The 16,073-nt window shown below is 39.9% G+C and overlaps 1 protein-coding gene across 1 annotated transcript in view; it reads left to right on the top strand.

Annotated features, from left to right (window-relative positions):
- PPP6R2 (protein phosphatase 6 regulatory subunit 2) overlaps positions 1–16,073 on the top strand; it is a 159,943-nt gene that overhangs the window by 25,940 nt on the left and 117,930 nt on the right. Inside the window, exon 2 of the mRNA XM_030537294.1 lies at positions 13,635–13,783. The gene's annotated coding sequence lies outside the window, so the exon portion shown is untranslated. The remainder of the gene's footprint in view (positions 1–13,634; positions 13,784–16,073) is intronic.

Raw genomic sequence — 16,073 nt, 5'->3', positions numbered from 1 at the left:
GAGAGCACCCCATCAGGTGTCAGGCATCATGTTTTTGCCTATCTCAGGGTGGAACGCTAGCTGGCTGTGCATAGTCTATGCTTGACCACTTTGCCTACTCTACACAAACCACCGTAGAGTTGGCAGATGTTTATCACCTCTTGACCCTTGTTACAAGGATTCCTTCTGGAACATCACTGAATTTACCTGTGTCCTATAGCGCACTGTTATATATGCCACCCGATTGCTACAAACCCCGCAACAAGAACAGACAGATGTGCTGCAATTCTTGCATGATTCCGCACAGAAATGAGGGGCCCATTATACCTTTGGGTGCAGATGCACATTATCTTGTATCACAGTATGAGCTCTGGCAACGTGCTGCAAGTAATCCTCTTCACTGTGTTAAGGTCATCTGTATTGACTGGTGCAGGAAGTTGGAATGCATGCAGATTAACAAAAGAATATAGTTATGTGGAACACATCACAGCATATTAACATGGCATATATACTTAGTGATTCCTCATGTTTCCTTATTATAGGGCAGCCTTGACTGAAACATCCATATAGTATATCTCCAGTAGATCTTGCCAGCTCCAGAGGATGGAGTTAATATTGCATGGTGGTGGCTGAAGTGTACTATAACTCTGTTTTTCCTGGCTTTCAGAGGTTTGTACGCAGCTGCACTTAATGTTCTGGAAGGGTAAGAGGCACTGCCAGTAAACCTTAACTTTTGTGACAATGGAGTTTTTGGGCACTGAATAAGAGATTTAGTCTAGTCTTGACAGTCAACGTGTCTGATGAGGTTTTTGTAAATAATTTAGGAAGAATATAGTCAGCCCTGCCCCAAAGAGAAAATCAACATCTCCTTTCATGGGCAGAGCAGAGTTTCCTATCTCTGTGTACTGACCATCAAGGAGAAGTTGAAGACCAAGGTTTACATGGCAGAAGTTGGTTTAAACAGAGTGGACCTGGACCCAGACATATCCTCACTTATTGTAAGTCAGTTTGATGGGCTGGTGATTGATTTATTTATATCTGGAAATAGCAGTAAAGTGCCCTGTGGCCTTGCCATGTATCAAGACTCAGCATTTGAGGTTGTGAATGATCCCTTAGAAAGCTGGCCAAGGTCTCTGCTCCATTCCTTTCCACCACTCCCAAGAGCCAGGCACAAGAAAGGAAGGAGAGTGTCAAAGACACTCTGTCTTCCTTGCTGAAGAGGCTATAGCTCCTAGACCTGATTTAATCTAGTGTTGGACCTTCCAGTGTTTCTACATCTTAGAGAAGATCTGCTGTTGTAAAAAGCAATCCTTCATCCAGCAGGTTCAAATGGATACTTGGATGAAGTGATGATCACTCCCATGGACTGCGGAAAAGTCGATAAATAGAACTTATTTTATTGGTAGAAGCAAAGTCTGTGTTTAACTACCACATTAAACAAATGAATTTGAATTCCTCCAGGAGGGCTTTAATGAGAAAGGTCTAGCAAAAATGTAAAGTTTCTCTAGTATAAGGGTCTCAGCATGTTAAAGACAAGATCTGTAAACCCTGAAATTTAATACCTCCTTAGGGTAACTACCTTGTTTCCAGCTGCACAGGTTATAGAATGCAACCTTGACATTTCATTCTGGTCCTTACAACACTACCTCAATTAACCCCCTGTTGCAAGTGTCATTATATTTATCCATTAAAGGAGACTTCCTGATAACTGCTGTCTCCAATCAGATGAGCTTTTGAACTTGGGAACTTTCCTGAATGAGAGACCCATTTGTGTATTTTGAATTCTGACAAATTGTTTTTACAACTGTCATATCATTCATGCCCAAAGGAAATTCAATAAATATTTTTCCTTCTGTCAAGCATCAAAGTCCAATCTGTAGAAGTGCTGACAATTTCAGGGCAAAGAGGTCATATCTCCAATAGTGAGACCTGCGAGGCAGCGAAGTAGCCACCAGTATATAAATCCACCAGATTCTGCATATTGGTCATCCAATCTTTAGCTAGTACCATTTTTGATGGAAGTCTTTTCTCCCTGCCTCAGTGCCCAGGGAAAGAGAAGAAATATTACACTATTTTAAATGTACATATTTAAAGGATGATCCTACTTCTCACTGTGGAGGCTACTGCTCTGAAAATCCTACTGTAATAGATATCTGTATCTTAGCATGATGAATAGGAACATTTTTCTGCACTTACCTGCATATTTCCTTTCCTTGAAACAATTCCCACAGATTTCGGTTCTCCTAGAGACAAATGGGATCATCCAGAATAGAGATGGAAATTGACAACTAAACATTTAGGTTTATTTCATTAGGGGAAATTGTCCCTGTGCTCTGCAGGAGGATAAATTGTTCTTTTTCTTCAATGTATATTTAAAACAGTCTCTAATTTTGGAAAATAGAGTGAAATTACCGTGACTGTTGAAGTTGTTTCAATTAGAGGAAATTTAAGGGGGCAGGGCAGTTCCCTGCTGCCAGTGGCTGACAAGTATGACTCTGTTTCTAACTTGCAAGCAGGCTGAAAAACCCATTGTACAGATCTATGGACTTCATTAACTCAAAGAAAGGAAATTTTCAGGTAAGCAGATACATTTTTTTCTTCAAAGGTTTTGGTGGTGCTGTGTGCTTCACATCTGTGCATAGTGATCTTTTGAAAATGAGGAGTAGTAATTTATAAACAAGGATACATAATGAGAGGGTAAGAGAAGGAAACAGAAATGAGAGAACAAGCATCTTTCAGTTAGCAGTCTTTATTTTTTTGCTGTTTCTTCCTGTCAAGGTTACCTGGCAGGCTGCCAAGAGAATCTGTAGCTTTGTGTGTGTGTGTGTGTGTTGCTGTTGGTGCAGAGGAAGATGTTGCTGTAGGAACTAGCCAGACATATTTCTGCTGTTGGTAAGCCTATAACTCTGTTAATGTGCCCCAAGCAACTTAACAATGCTTCTTTTTTTAGCTATTCATGGACAGTAAGACTCAGAGTATGCTACTTTGGAGCAATAGGCAGCCAAGGCTTTCTTAAAGGATTTGGAACCAACCCCTTTTTTCATTTACTCTGCAAAATTGTTTCTCTGATGGTACAAAGAGAAATGTTCCAGAACCTTTCAGATGTTAGTGGGATTAAAGAGAAGACGCTATGAAAATTAACATCAAGATAACTGTGAAGCTGCTTTTTTAAAAACAGTATCGTCTAGAATAAAAGTATAAAATCACTTTCAGGTCACTGTTAGTATGAGCTGTACATCAGGAGGCCAAGTGTGTTTCATCAGTTCACCACTGTATCAAAAAAAAAAAATGCTTTTGCCTCATCAGCAAAATTTATCTAGATGGAGAATTAAAAGATCTTCTACATGCACATGGGTTCAGTCTGTTTTCCATTTGGGATCTCTATAATCTGTATATATCACACTTTTATTTTGCATAGAATATTCTTTACAAACTGTCCTAAAGATGCTTTCATAGAAGTCAATAATACAGTGACACGGGTGAATAGATGAATTTAAAATTAACAAATATAGGGAAAGTAGAACAGAGATATTCCTAGAGTCAGAAACTGTGGTGTATGTGTGGCTATTTCTCCCCTTTCAGATTTATGCAAGTTTAGAAGGAATACTGTTCACAGCAGTTCATAGTAAGTGGATACTCAAAGCGGCTTCCGAAGGAGCTTTCATCACATCACAGTGTGACTTAAGTTTGACTGTGGTGTTTTCTTGTTTGTTGCAGATTTGCTCATTACATTCATACTTACCCCACACTGTAAACTGACCTGAAAGCAGTGAAGCACTCAGCTGAAAAGTATCTCTGAGTTTCTCAATGTAAATACTGGAATGCTAATATACTGGACTACAAAGTAAACACACATACAGACAGAAAACCTCACCATTTTTGTGTATCTTGTCAGAGTTGTATCTAGAGCTTGAAAAGTTTAGTTGGATAATCTTAATATTTGCACATTTGAATTGATTTACATGCGGATTGCTTTCAGAATTCAATACCATTACTAATGGGCAGGTGTGACAAACTGACATCAGCATAGGTGGATTTGTGAAAACCAGCCAGAAGTATAGAAAGGCCGTTAATAATAATCCTGAGGTTCTAAGGCTGCATGCTCAAGGTGACCCTAAACCTCTGACTACCAGAAAATGGGTGGATCACTCCATAATTTCCCTTTTCTTTATGCTCCCCCTTAGGGTGTGGTACAGGCCACCATTGGACACAGGATACTGGGCAAGATGGGCCATGGTCTGACCCAGTATGGCAGTTCATCTAGGACTCTTGTCGGTGTCTATTCATTTGATTAAATCTAGAGGCACCCTAGCTTAGGGCAAATAGTGTTTCGATGGAACTGCTTTTTCGGTTTTTAGGCATATTGAGTGATATGGGTATTGAGTGGAACCTATACTGACAAGTGAGAGGCACCACCTATAATGCTGAGAAAATGTACTGGACCCAGTGGGTTTTCTCCATTTTTCTGCAAGCGGCTGGGAATGTAAGAGGTGCAGAGAAAAAGGAGACACACCTCAGTTTTTCCTAGCAGCTAGGTAAGGAGAGAGGAGAAATGGGTGATAATGTGCCAAATGGAGTGTGAGATCTGCAAATAATTGTGGTGTCCTGGGCTTGTGTTGCTTTATCATGTTTGTAATGTGTAACGTTTTATGGACTGCCTGTCACAGGATTTGTAAGGAATTTATTATCTTGATGTGTATGTGTATATATATCTATATAGGGTGAACAAATTTATGACCAAATACAAAAAACGATGAGCTTTCCCTTGAGTCTTTCAAGTACAGGAATGTACAAAGGTAAGTGTGATGTTTGTTTTTTAGAGGTGCTTCCTTGTGAAGGAGGCAGAATTGGAAAAATGGCTTTCATTTAGCTCTAAATGCTCTCAGGGTTGGGCTTTGTCTGATTTCTTCTGGCAAAAAAATTCATAGCCAGTTTCCTGACGCTGAGAACTCTCTGTGGGATCCTCCCAAATAGTCTAAAGTTGGGCCTTTTTATATTAATTGCTTTTGTGGAGCATTACTTTATTTGGAGGGTCATGGAGAGCGAGGCAGTCTGAAGGAACTTGGTTCCATCCAGTAAATATTTTGTATATTAGGACCAGAACTTAGAATTCTGTTGTGAAATGGAGTATAGGGTTTGAAAGTACAAATATAACTATTTTGATTGCTGATGGTGCGTGTTGTACTAACTTAAAATGGTTGCATTTCATCCTATATAGAGAAATTTGTGGTTGTCTAACCTGGAGGACTCAAAATTGTGGATCATGATGTTTGTCTTTGTTTGGGAGGAAGGGATGTAGTCTAGTCAGTGAAAGATGAACAAAGGTGTTGTTGGCATATTCAGAAGTAGTCATGAGTCCTTCATGACCTGATGCTAGGTAGCACCTTGACAATCAATAGTCTGGTGACTTTGAATGTTGGTGAAGTCAGGATATGGCCAGTTCATCAAAATATTTTCTCCGTTCTACCAGTGTAATTCTATCATTGGTTGAGTTTTAAGAAGAGCAATTAGTTTAAGGGGGGGAGAGAGAGAGTATTGAGATGTACAGGATTCTGTAGTAAAGGAGCTTGGGTGGTAAGGGGCGTGTGTCCATCAGGAGTCTCTGGGATTTGTCTGGGAATGACTGGATCCAGGGCAGTGCTAATTCACTTACCTCCCACCAGATTGGTGAAAAATGTAAGAATAGTTTCATAGATTTTTTCCCAATTTTTTTAATAGATTGCCCCAAGATTTTCAGAAGTCTAGAAGGGGCTAGTGATTTTTGGGTGATTTAATTTTGAAGTAGCCAACTTGAGACACCTGAGATTCTGATTTTCAGAGTGTGGGTGCTGAACACTTTCTGAAAATCAGACCCCCTTAGGTATCTCAGGTTGGGCAAACCAAAAATTCAAAGTACCCTGAATCACTAGTGACCTTTGAACATTTTGGATCTAGGTTTTAAGGCCTGAAGGGCCTTCTCATGTAGTCTGATCCTATTCCAGGTAGAGATCACAACATAGTGACATGATGAGAGTCTACAGGTATTCTGTTTTTTTTTCGGTTTTACATGTGATGACCAAATGGCAAAGAAGATTGATTTAACTCACCATTTTAATCATGATAGAAGTGAGCAAGCAGGAAGCTGTGATTTAAATAATTGATTTTAATTGTTTTGCATTTGTGCTTTTTACATATTTTCCTAAATAAAAGTTTATTCTTATTAGTTGATTACCATTAAAACATGTTGATTTGCAACCAAATAACTTTTACACCAATTTTGGTGCTTCTGTTTGTTAACCAGGAAGATACTGCTAGCTGTCCAAGGCTGAGTATAGCTGAGTTACATCATCAGTTTGATTAGGTATATGCGGGTGCAGCCATTGCAGATGGTAAGATGAGAAATATAGTGGCATTTCAATTAATAGGTATCCTGTTTTATAGATAATCATGGCTTACTGTGACATACATTGGTAGTGTTGATACCTGTTTTGATCCGTGCAATTGGCCATTATTCAGGGTTGTATCTATTAAGAAGAGAAAGTGATAATGAAGTCAGGTATTTCTTTGATGCTTTCTGGTTTATTTACAAAGAATTGCACACTAAGTCCCATTTTTTCTGAATAGAATAGGAAGCAAATGTAATCAAACAGGAGGCAGTTTCTTTGCAACACTTCCTAGCCTCATTCCAGCTAGCACTCTGCCTCAAAAGATCTCTCCGGGTTTTCTCTTAGAGCCACTGCCATGGTGCTTTTCTAGCTGTCTCCTTGGCTTTCTGTGTGCTGCTGCTCACAGACGCATGGATTTTCATCAAACAGGACGTAGCTACCTGCATTTGCATTCATTCTTCAGCTTCTGACTGGCCATGCACATGGCCTGTGTTTTTGGCAGTGGTTACTGTTGTTTCAGCTTACTCCAAAAAGGAGATTAAATTCTTACAGTTATCCTGAATGATGCTTTCATGTCCTCCAGCTTCAAAGAGGTTTCACGCACCTTCATTATAATATGTTTTCTTATATATAGATTAGCTTATATGTGAGACTTTATGATAGTAAGCTAAGGACATAAAATAGTAACAGGTATAATTTATAGGGAGTTCTCAGACTTACAATGCTATTCTGAGGAACGAATTGTGTCATGAATCGAAACCACTTTTCCCATAGGAATTAATGGTATGAAGGCAGGATTGGTTCCTGAACCAAGGCTTTATACACTATTTTCACCACAATAACACAGATTTTTGTATTAAGTGAATTATAGACAAATGTTGCATCATCAGTGTATTTACTGTGTACTGTATTTTGTAAACAGCATTCAAATAAACACATAAACTCTCAAATGCTGCTCAGAATGCTAGCAACACAGGCTCAGAAAGCCAGGGAGAACGATACACATGCTGAGCCTCAGCCAATCACTGTTCAAGTTTTCTGATTGACTGAGCCTGGGGCTGGGAGTCAATCAAAACCAAGCAGCAACCCTAACTGACAACAACCACAAAAACCAAACAGAAGCAACCCCTTCCAGCTCCATACAATATAACGCAACCAGGAAGTGATTTCAAGCAAACTTTATGCAAATCGAGCGTCGTAAGGACGAAACACGTGTTCTGGGGCAAAACAGGTAGTCAACTGAAAAGCATTGTAAATGGTGTCTGATGTAATTCAGGCATCGTAAGTCCGAGGACTCCCTGTACTTCTGTGAAAGCAACGAGGAGTCCCTATGACACCTTAGAGACTAACAAATGTATCTGGGCATAAGCTTTCGTAGGTTATAAACCACTTCATCAGATGCATGGAGTAGAAAATACAGTAAGCGGATATAAATTTACAGCACGTAAAAAGATGGAAGTTGTCTGACGAAGTAGGGGACCAGTACTAATGAGGTAAATTCAATCATGGTGGAAGTGGCTCATTCCCAACAGTTGATAAAATGATGTGAGTATCAACAGAGGGAAAATTATTTTTTGTAGTGATCCAGCCACTCCCAGTCTTTATTCAGGCCTAATTTGATGGCGTCAAGTTTGCAAATTCCAGTTCTGCAGTTTCTCGTTGAAGTCTGTTTTTAAAGTTTTTTTTGTTGAAGAATGGCCACTTTTAAGTCTGAGTGTCCAGGGAGAATCAAGTGCTCTTCTACTGGTTTTTGAATGTTACAGTTCTTGATGTCTGATTTGTGTCCATTTATTCTTTTGCATAGAGACTGTCTGGTTTGGCCAGTGTACATGGCAGAGGAGCATTGCTGGCATATGATGGCATGTGTCACATTGGTAGATGTGCAGGTAAACGAGCTCCTGATGGTGTGGCCGATGTGGTTAAGTCCTGTGATGATGTCCCTTGAATAGATATGCGGACAGAGTTGACAAAGGGGTTTGTTGCAGAGGTTGGTTCCTGGGTTAATGTTTCTATTGTGTGGTGTGTACTTGCTGGTGAGTATTTGCTTCAGATTGAGTGGCTGTCTGTAAGTGAGGACTGGCCTACCTCCCAAAGTCTGAGAGAGCGAGGGATCGTCCTTCAGGATAGGTTGTAGATCCTTGATGATGCACTGGAGAGGTTTTAGTTGAGGGCTGTAGGTGATGGTTAGTGGCATTCTGTTACTTTCTTTGTTAGGCCTGTCCTGTAGTAGGTGACTTCTCGGTACCCTTCTGGCTCTGTCAATCTGTTTCTTCACTTCCCCAGGTGGATATTGTATTTTTAAGAACGCTTGATAGAGATTCTGTAGGTGTTCGTCTTTGTCTGAGGCATTGGAACAAACGTGGTTGTATCTTAGGGTTTGACTATAGACAGTGGATCGTGTGATGTGGTCTCGATGAAAGCTGGAGGCATGTAGGTAAGTATAGCGGTCAGTAGGTTTCTGGTATAGGGTGATGTTTATGTGACTCGCTTATTTTTACTGTAGTGTCCAGGAAGTGGACCTCTTGTGTGGACTGGTCCAGGCGGAGGTTGATGGTGGGATGGAAATTGTTGAAATCCTGGTGGAATTCCTCAAGGGTCTCCTTCCCCTGGGTCCAGATGATGAAGATGTTGTCAATGTAGCGCAAGTGAAGTAGGGGCTCTAGGGGAGAGCTGAGGAAATGTTGTTCTAAGTCAGCCATAAAAATGTTGGCAAACAGGGGGGCCATGCAGGCACCCATAGCAGTGCCACTGACTTTGAAAGTATAAATAGTCCCCAAATCTGAAATAGTTGTGAGTGAGGACAAAGTCACAAAGCTCAGCCACCAGGTTTACTGGGACATTATCGGCGGTACTGTTCCTGATGGCATGTAGTCCATCTTTGTGTGGAATTTTGGTGTAGAGGGCTTCTACCTCCATAGTGGCTAGAATGGTGTTTTCTGGAAGATCACCAATGGATTGTAGCTTCCTCAGGAAGTTATTGGTGTCTTGAAGATAGCTGGGAGTGCTGGTAGCATAGGGCCTGAGGAGAGAGTCCACATAGTCAGACAGTTCTGCTGTCAGGGTGCCAATGCCTGAGATGATGGGGCGTCCAGGATTCCCAGGTTTATGGATCATGGGTAGCAGATAGACTACCTCTGGTCAGGGCTCTAGGGGTGCGTCTGTGTAGATTTGTTCCTGTGCTGCTTCAGAGAGTTTCTTGAGCAGATGGTGAAGTTTCTTTTGGTACCCCTCCGTGGTATCAGAAGGTAATGGCCTATAGAATGTGGTGTTAGAGAGCTGCCTAGCAGCCTCTTGTTCATACTTCAACCTATTCATGACGACTACAGCACCTCCTTTGTCAGCCTTTTTTATTATAGTGTCAGAGTTGTTTCTGAGGCTGTGGATAGTGTTGTGTCTGCACGGCTGAGATTATGGGGCAGGTGATGTTGCTTTTCCACTATTTCAGCTCATGTACATCAGCGGAAGCATTCTGTCTAGAAGCCCAGTCTGTTGTTTCAACCATCAGGAGGAGTCCATGCAGAATCTTTCAGCTTGTAACGTTGGTAGGAAGGTTTCTGTGGGTTAATGTGCTGTTCAGTGGTGTGGTGGAAATATTCCTTCAGTCGGAGACAGCGAAAGTAGAATTCTAGGTCACCACAGAACTATCATGTTCTTGGGAGTAGTGGGACAGGAGGAGAGGACCTGAGATAGGATAGACTCTCTTGCTGGGCTAAGAGTATAGCTGGATAGATAAACAATATTGTTGGGTGAGTTAAGGGTACCACTGTTGTGGCATGTAAGAGTTTAGATAGTTTAGATCCTTTTTCCTCTGTAGAGATGCAAAGTGTGTGTGGTAAACGGCTTGTCTAGTTTTTGTAAAGTCCAGCCACGAGGAAGTTTGTGTGGAAGGTTGGTTTTTTATGAGAGTCTCCAGTTTTGAGAGCTCATTCTTGATCTTCTCCTGTTTGCTGTATAGGATGTTGATCAGGTGGTTCTGCAGTTTCTTTGAGACTGTGTGGCATAATCTCTCACCATAGTCGATGTGGTATGTTGATTGTAATGGATTTTCTATCTTCAGTCCTTTTGGTATGATGTCCATCTGTTTGCTTTCTCATATCATTTAGCATATCTTCAGACTGTGGGATGTTTTATCACATGCTCTTTGTATTTGTGCCTCTAAAAAGGATAAATTTCAATCTTTAAATTTGTGCTTTTAATTCCATGTGTGAATTAAAGTGGTATGTTTATCACAATGGCTAGAAATAGAATTCAAAATCCTTTCTGCGGTGAAAAAACAGCGAGGAGTCCTTGTGGCACCTTTAGAGACTAACAAATTTATTTGGGTATAAGGTTTTATAAGTTGCAACCCACTTCACAAATTTTAATAATTCTGATGAAATCATAAGTAACTCAGAATGGAGAAGGTGAGAGACTATAGTACTTTTCCATTGAGTGCTATATGAATTGTAAACTCCTCATGCTTTCCATAGATTTTGAAAGTCTAGTTTGAAATACTGTCTAGATGTTAGAGTACTTGTCTAATACTTCTGTCTAATGCCCATTCTTCATGGGTGTGGTACTAAAGGTTTATACATAACCTGATACATAAGGTTTCTCAAGGCATGTTCATTGTTAATATTGCTCTTTAGTTTAGTCTTAAACACAAGATTAGAACCTCACTTCAAGATCTGACGAGAAGACCCTGGATTGTATAAAAATACCTTGTTAAAACTAGGACTGTCAAACAATTAAAAAAATTAATCTTGATTAATTGTACTGTTAGTAATAGAATATCATTTATTTAAATATTTTTGGATGTTTTCTACATTTTCAAATATATTGATTTAAATTATAGCACAACACAGTGTACAGTGCTCTCTTTATTTTTGATTACAAATATTTCTGCTATAAAAACAAAAGAAATAGTATTTTTCAATTCACCTCATACAAGTACTATAATAAATTCTCTTTATCATGAAAGTTGAACTTACAAATGTAGAATTATGTACAAAAAATAACTGCATTCAAAAATAAAACTGTGAAACTTTAGAGCCTACAAGTCCACTCAGTCCCACTTCTTGTTCAGTCAGTCACTCAGACAAACAAAAAGAACAGGAGCACTTGTGGCACCTTAGAGACTAGAGACTAACAAATTTATTTGAGTATAAGCTTTCGTGAGCTACAGACCACTTCATCGAATGCATAGACTGGAACATACAGCAAGAAGATATTTGTACATACAGAGGAGCTACTTCCACCTTTTCATGTTCTCTGTATGTATAAATATCTTCTTGCTGTATGTTCCAGTCTATGCATCCAATGAAGTGGTCTGTAGCTCACGAAAGCTTATGCTCAAATAAATGTGTTAGTCTCTAAGGTGCCACAAGTGCTCCCGTTCTTTTTACGGCTACAGACTAACGCGGCTGCTACTCTGAAATCAGACAAACAAGTTTGTTTACATTTGTAGGAGATACTGCTGCCTGCATCTTTTTTACAGTGTCACCTGAAAGTGAGAACAGGTGTTCACATGACACTATTGTAACCAGTATTGCAAGATGTTTGTGTCAGATGTGTTAAAGATTCATATGTTTCGTCATGCTTCAGCCACCATTCTAGGGGACATACGTCCATGCTAATGGGAGGTTCTGCTCGATAACGATCCAAAGCAGTGCAGTCCGATGCGTGTTCACTTTCATTGTCTGAGTCAGATGCCACCAGCAGAAAGTTGATTTTATTTTTTGGTGGCTGGGTTCTGTAATTTCCACATCGGAGTATTGCTCTTTTAAGACTTCTGAAAGCATGTTCCATACCTCGTCCCTCTCAGATTTTGGAAGGCACTTCAGATTCTTAAACTTTGGGTCGAGTGCTGTAGCTATCTTGAGAAATCTGAGATTGGTACCTTCTTTGCATTTTGTCAAATCTGCAGTGAAAGTGTTCTTAAAATGAACAACATGCTGGGTCAGCATCCGAGATTGCTATAACATGGAATATCTGGCAGAATTCAAGTAAAACAGCAGGAAACATACTATTTTCCCCTGAGAAGTTCAGTCACAAATTTAATTAAGTCTTTATTTTTTTAATGGGTGTCATCAGCATGGAAACCTGTCCTCTGGAATGGTGACTGAAGCATGAAGGGGCATATGAATGCTTAGCATATCTGGCACGTAAATACCTTGCAATGCCAGCTACAAAAGTGCCATGTGAATGCCTGTTCTCACTTTCTGGCGACATTGTAAATAAGAAGAGGGCAGCATTATCTCCTGTAAATGTAAACAAACGTGTTTGTCTTAGTGATTGACTGAAGAAGTAGGACTGAGTGCACTTATAGGCTCTGAAGTTTTACATTGTTTTGTTTTTGAGTGCAGTTGTGTAACACAAAGAAATCTACATTTGTAAGTCGCATTTTCACAATAAAGAGGTTGCAGTACAGTACTTGTATGAGGGGAATGGAAAAATACTATTTTGTTTTTTATTTTTACAGTGCAAATATTTGTAATAAAAATAAGTGTACACTTTGTATTCTGTGTTGTAATTGAAATCAATATATTTGAAAATGTAGAGAAACATCCACAAATATTTAATACATTTCAATTGGTATTCTACTGTTTAACAATGTGATTAAAACTGCGATTAATCACAATTAATTTTTTAATCACGGTTAATATTTTTGAGTTAATCGCCTGAGTTAACTGCGATTAATTGAGAGCCCTAGTTAAAACAGAACTTCACTAAAAGCAAAGGGAAGCTAAGAAAAGTACAGTTCTTTCACAGTTTTCCTCAATGTGAGTCTCCTTTTCAATGTATTGTATATTCAGTTCCTGTGTCTTGCTGTCTCTTCAGAGTAATAGAGGCCTCAGACTGAATATGTAATACATGTATTCTGTTGTAATTATTCTTGGAACAAGGAAAATGACCTCTTGGTTTCCTTGGCAACTTAGAACTTCATTTAGAATGATGTCAGGAAAACAAAGTGTGTTCCTGAATGAAGTAGGTATTTCACAAGCTTAGTCTAAGGACTGCAGAGAGGAGGGACTGTTAACACGTTGTGCTTCCAGAAACAAGAATAAATGTTCATAGTTATTTACAGTATTAAATGGTAAAGCTACAGGTAGTGTGATGGAAGGGCGTATATTCATATGTGATAATGATTGTAGAAAAAACTTCATCTACAATAAATTCCATCTTTCTTTATTCTAACTTAAATTTCCCGTTAGGTGAGGTTACATGTAGAAGATACTTCATGCCACAGTAGCTTTTGAAGGGCTTTCCTTGGTGAATAGTAACAGTATTTTCTTTTTCTGTAATTTGCAGGAAAAAGAGACTGGAGCGAAACTTCACATTGAAAGAAAGCTCTTTTTTTTTTTTTTTTTTTTAAGTTGACTATACCCCAGGAACTGTAACCCAAATGTTTCTCTGTCCGTGGAGAAGATTTCATTTTTGAAACAAGATTTCTACGGAAGGTATGAATATTTACTCTTCCTCTTTAAAGCTCATTTGTTTCATAATAAATACAACTTTACAATGCATCTCAGTATTCAGAACTTGAAAATTTTACTTGGCATTTTATACTGAGAGGTAGACAAGAGGACAGTGGTGATGCTGGAAGGGCTCTAACCAATGTGGTTCAGCTCCTCTGCCACCGTTTGGAGGCATGTGATATACAGGAGCTCAGTCTAGTTAATCTGATGATTGTTTCTGGCCTTAAACTCTGTAAATCTGTGACTCATAGATGATAAGGCCAAGAAGTATCACTGATAATCTGACTTCCATATAACACATCCCTTAAGACTTCTGAACTCTTTGAACTAGAACATCTCTTTTAGAAAAGCTTCCAGTTTTGAGTTAAAAATTTCCGATGACAGAGACTCCACCACAACCCTCGCTAAGTTGTTCCAATGGTTCCTTGCCCTTCCTCTTAAAAATGTGGACCTTATTTCCAGTCTGAATGTGTCTAGTTTCAACTTCCAGTCATTGAATCTTGTTAGACCTTTGACTGCTAGATTGAAAAGCATATTATCACATTTTTATTCCCCACGTAGGTACTTATAGACTATCATCAGGTCACCCCTTAAAGAGAAGTTAAGATAGATAGTCTCAAGGAGCTCAGTCACCATAAGGCAAGTTTCTTCTTCGAGTGATTGCACCTTCATTCCTTTTGAGGTGTGATGCATGTCTCCTTAGCATCCTTGTGCTGCTGCACAATGGTGTGAAAGGCAGGGCTGACACTGCCCTGCCCCAGAGTTCCTTCTTACTGCCCTTGATCAGTAGAGTGTGTCAGCTTACTGCTGTGATTTTTCTCCTACTCCAGGGCATTTAACTCCCTTCTGCCCGGCATTTACTTGGTCTTGCTAGTATTCAATCTGAGCCAGTTGATCTGTGTTGTCTAGTCTATATAGGTTGTATATAGACTAGACTGTAGTGTCTGAGCGTGTTTCAGTAGTGCATTAAGGAATGTGACTACACATCTCTCCTGTGTTGTTCCCTCATCCTCTACCCAGAAGGAGAGTTGTGTGCAGTGGAATGTCTTGTTTTAGTAGTAGTAGTTTGTGTGTGTGTGTGTGTGTGTGTGTGTTTTAACTGTACCTGCTGCTTTGTGTTCACATTAGAGAAAGCAACTTCAAAGAAACATGGAGCAGCAGGTTATGAGGTTCTGATGGCTCTTAGTTCTTGGGGGAGTTCATTCCACGGTCTAAGATGTCTCTGAGAAGGTTCTCTCTTTCGCACAGATAAGCTTTACTCTTTATTGTTGAGAATTCCATTGTATGAGAGGACCATAGCTGTTTCCCCTATTCTTCATCCCAGTGCTTTAGATGGCCTTCTAGAAGTCCTGGGCTCAGGCCACGGAGTGTTTAGAAGATCAGGACTGAGACCTTGAACTTAATTTGAAAATTTATTGGAAGCCAGTATAGAGAGCAGAGGGCAGTTTGGTATATTTATGGTAGTTTGTATTGCTGAAGAGATGGGCTGCAGTGTTCTGAACTAGTTCAGGTTTCCTAAGCGCTGAAGGCTTCATGCCCAGATGTATTGTCTTGGTGTAATCCAACCAAGAGGTGATCAAGGCATGAATATCTGAAACCAGATTGTCTTCCACCAGGATGGGATGAAGTTTCCTAGCCAAGCAGAGGGGTGGCAAGCAGTACTTGTGGATTCTGCTATGTGAGAGTTCAGCATCAGTGAGAAATCCAAGATTACTTCTAGACTACGAACTAGACTAGACTAATTGTGGGTGTGTCTCTTCAACCAATGGAGAGTGCACTGAATCTGCAAGCTCTTCAAAATACTTTATTCTGCCCACCAGCATCACCTCTGGTTTGCTTGGGTTCAGTTTCAGCCAGCTGGTCTTCTCCAAGCACCAGGCAATCTTGGTGGTAGTGGAGTGGTGAAGGATAGATAGAGCTCTGTGTCAGGTCACCTGTGTATCACTGGCATTTGAGTCCATGTTGTCTGACCAGTTCAGCTGGTGTTTTCATGTACATACTGAAAAGAAGCAGATTGAAAATTGATCCTTGTGGAACTTTACAAGCGAGGGGACTAGTGGTGATGCTGCAGTTCGCCATTACTACTCACTGGGTTCATCCCACCAGGAGGGACTCAGACCATTTTAGTACGTTATCTTGGACCCATGCCACTTCTCAGGCGAGCCAGCAGAATCTCATGATCAACATCAAATGCTGCCTATCTGTTGTAGGCATTGTGATAGTCTGGTGATGGGACTGGGTACAACTTTAGAAAAGTAGATGATCAGCTTGG

Source organism: Gopherus evgoodei, chromosome 1 (assembly GCF_007399415.2).
Source record: "Gopherus evgoodei ecotype Sinaloan lineage chromosome 1, rGopEvg1_v1.p, whole genome shotgun sequence".
Classification (NCBI taxonomy): Eukaryota; Metazoa; Chordata; order Testudines; family Testudinidae; genus Gopherus; species Gopherus evgoodei.
Note: the sequence above shows the minus strand (reverse complement) of the source record. Positions and strands in the feature narration are given on the sequence as shown.